We start from the raw sequence: 3771 nt of genomic DNA, 5'->3' as shown, positions 1-3771 counted from the left end.
ATGAATTTTATTATGTTAAGACCCCGTTGGTGAGCCAGGGGCATTTTGGTAATTATGACCCGAGAAGGGTAAACGATGAAATTAATTTAACTACGTGCTTAATATAACTATATTATTATATAGTATGCATGTGTTGTCTTTTCAGGTGTATTCTGACAGGTTGGGGCGGTATAGTCACAATCGAGAATTTCGGGCCGAACCGGGTTCGGGCCCGAAATGTAAATTGGATTGAATTAATTGGCATTATATTTGAAATTATGAAATCTGAAATTTATTTGGATATAATTGAGTGTGAAATGGCAAAATTACCCTTGTGTGGGTGAGTGTGTGTGGATTTAAGCCATGGGGGCATTTTGGTCATTAGACCTTTATTTTCTAAGTTGTTAAAAATGAATTTTGAGAGAAAATGAATTGTATTTTCTGGTATTATCTCTCTCTCACCCGATCTCTCTCTCTCTCTCCCTTTAACCCTTTCCATTTTCAAAATTGAATTGTTGAGAAATTGCTTGAAGTTGGGTGTGGATTAAAGCTTTTGAATTGTGGATTCTTGAGCTTGGAATTAGGTAATTTCTTGCTGAGTTTGTGTAAAGATTATTGGTGATTTCTCTTGCTGAATTTTAGGGTAAAAAGCATGTTCTTAAGTTTGGAATTTTCTTGTTGCTTGATGATGAGAATTGATGAATCTTGTGGAATTGGGCTTCTTATTGTTGTATGCTTCTTTGATAGGTTAAGCTGAGATTTTATGGTATGTTTTGAGCTTTGATTTATGTGTTTCTAGGGTGTTTAATTGCTGGAAAATAGTTTGAGTTGTTGAGAATGAAGCTCAATGTTCTTGAGTTTGAGTATTGCAAGTTTAAGCATGAGTTGAGTGTTGTGCAATCTGAATATTGGTTTTTGTTATGGGATTTTGATGCATGAGATATGTGTTTTTGATCCTTTGATATATGCTAGCAGCTCTATTTGGTGATTTTGAGTTATATGCATGTTTGGGTTGAATTGGGGGTGAGTTTGGCATATTTTCGAAGCTGAAATTTGAGTTTTCTGGGTTTTTAAACCCAGTGGTCGCGACCATGGTCGCGACCACGATAATGGCAGATTGCTATTTTTTTTAAGTTTTTGTTTTTGCCATAACTTTTGACTCGGGACTCCGTTTGGGACGTTCTTTATACCGTTGGAAAGCTCTTTTCGAGCTCTATATGATTATATGTGATTTGGATGCCAATTTTATATTTTTGTGGAAGTGAGATTTAGGGATTAACCCTATTTGTGTAAATCCCGGTATTGTGACTAGGATTACCGGCACCTGGTCAGGAGCACCCGGGGATTTGGAATCTCTACTATTGCGGGACAACAGGTAAGACAGTGATTAGCACGTAGAGTATGCGCAGTGGCGCTTATGTTGAGAATGATATGCATGAATGTTAAGTAACCGGGATTAGGGTTATTACCCTAATAGGAAAGGTCTAATAGCCTAGGGTTATTACCCTAGTGATATATGTGTATAAATGCCATGCCATGTTAATTGAAATGAGATTTAAGGATTATGTGCTCAAGGCATAATCAGGTTGGACTCGGTACTCATAACCGAGATGAACCGCTTCTAAGGCCTTAATGTATTTAGACGTGTGAGAGTAACACGTGGATCTACGTCACGTAGATTTAATTAGATGTGTGAGCGCAACACATAGGTCTACGCCACGTAGACATAAATGGGCATGATGAAATAACGATCAGGTCTGTGCTATACAGACATATGTGAATGAACATAATATAATTGTTATGATTTATACTGTCTTGCTGGGCTTGGCTCACAGGTGCTCTACTGTGCAGGAAAGGGTAAGGCATTAGCTGATCAGCCATGAGTTTCAGGAGCAGGGCGAAGAATGTACATGTTCATGCCACTTCAGACCAAGCGGGTTATGGGTCTAACAGTGTTGACTTTTGTATTCTGTTTTGCCGCTTAGGTCGGCTAGTAAGAAAGAACTTGTAATAATTTTGTAAATATTTTTTTGGGATCCCAACTATGTTTAAAAAAGTTTAAATATATTACAAGTTTATTTTCAGTCTGTTTAATATAAAAGTTTAAATTCTGCGCTGTTTTTAATTAATAATCTCAGTTAGGGGATTAGGGTTTCATAATCATTTTGGGTAGCGTGCCTAATTATTTAGGCGTTACAATACTACTTGTAAGACTCAGTTAATTGATTTTAATTAATCAATTATAATTCTAAAAGTTAGACTATGTCTACTTTATGAATTTTCACTAAGCAAGGGTAAAATAGTAAATAGAGAGTTTAAAGGGTATATTTATTAATTGGGAAACTTTGATTAGTTTTTATTAATAAATAAAGATAAATGACAATATATTATTTATTAATTAATTATTGTTATTAAATAATTAGATTTGACATTTATATGGTTGAATGAGAAAATTGGTAATTTTGGAGAATGGGAAACTAGGAATGATAAAATAGGAAAGTTGCAAAAGTGAGAGGCTTGTTTCCATTTTTCTATGGCCGGCCACTTTGCTTTCCTTTTATCATTTTATTTTTCATTTTTAAATGCCAAGTAATTCAACCTTAACCCTGTGTGGTATTCTATAAATAGAAGGTAAAGGCTTCAGGTTTCATACAGAATTAGATCTCATTCTTTTCAGAGTGAATTCCTGAACCACCACTTTTCTCTCTCTTTTCTTCTCTGTTTTCGAAATCCCTTGAGTGATAGAGTAGTGCCCACACACATCAAGTGGTACCTCAATCATAGTATGTAAGACTATGGAAAATCAACACAAACAAGAAGGAGAGAAAGAGATCCAGATTCAGATCTTGATTATGCTCTGCTACAGAAAGGAATCAAGGGATAGAGATCTGAATGGAAAGAGTCATAATATTCCGCTGCACCCACTGTAAGGTTTTTTAAACTCTTATGTGTTTATTTCATTGTTTTAGAATTCATATTAGGATGTTAATCAAACATACTTGGTAGTAAATCTAGATCTTGGTAAAATATTTCCAACAACTGGCACCAGAGCCATGGTAATGATTTACTTTCATGTAATATGAATTAAAACAATGTTTTATATGTTTTGTGTTGATTTGGATGGTTTCATGTTGGTTTATGTGTTTATGTGATGAAAGTTTGTGTTGTACGAATTTTTTCCATGAAAAATATTTTTTTTCAATTTTTGAAAATATTTTATTTGGATTCCTTGTTAAAAATTAAGCAATTTTGTTTCTTACGGAACTCGATTCCAATAAAAATTGAGAAAAGTATGAATTTTGGAAAATTGGGTTTCATGGCTGCCAAAGCTTGGTGCAACCATGCACCAGGAGCTTCGGACAAGGCATCACGCGTGCGCATCCACCCGTGATCATCCTGCATGTGTCAGGGTTTGTCGCACGCCTGACGCTGCAGCCTCCTGGGCTGCAGATGCAACCTACTGGGCTGCCAACGCAAAAATTGCGATTTTTGGGGTTTTTTCCCCAAAAATTCAATTTTTCATGGGATTGTTTCCCAAAATTCATTTTTCCTTTTTTAAATATTTCTAATTTGAAATATTTCCAATTTAAAAATATTTTCAATTTGAAATTTTTTCCAATTTTAAATATTTTCATTTTAGAATATTTCTAATTTTAAATATTTCCTATTATGGTCAGATTTAAAATTTGTTAACTTCTTTAATATTTATTTATTATTTAATTATAAGATTAGATATTTTGATATTTAACATATTTTAAATTAAAAGATAACTTTATCTTTTTATTTAAAATA

The 3771-nt window shown here is 34.0% G+C and overlaps 1 long non-coding RNA gene across 1 annotated transcript; it reads left to right on the top strand.

The window, feature by feature from the left end:
• The first annotated feature begins 323 nt into the window (after window positions 1-323).
• LOC133034021 (uncharacterized) lies at window positions 324-2085 on the top strand. The gene is made up of 3 exons (XR_009685994.1): window positions 324-563; window positions 1292-1354; window positions 1831-2085. It is a non-coding gene; the product is annotated as an uncharacterized LOC133034021 (long non-coding RNA).
• The last annotated feature ends 1686 nt before the right edge of the window (window positions 2086-3771 follow it).

This window comes from Cannabis sativa, chromosome 2, assembly GCF_029168945.1.
Source record: "Cannabis sativa cultivar Pink pepper isolate KNU-18-1 chromosome 2, ASM2916894v1, whole genome shotgun sequence".
NCBI classification, from domain to species: Eukaryota; Viridiplantae; Streptophyta; class Magnoliopsida; order Rosales; family Cannabaceae; genus Cannabis; species Cannabis sativa.
This window is presented reverse-complemented; position numbering and strand designations above follow the sequence as displayed.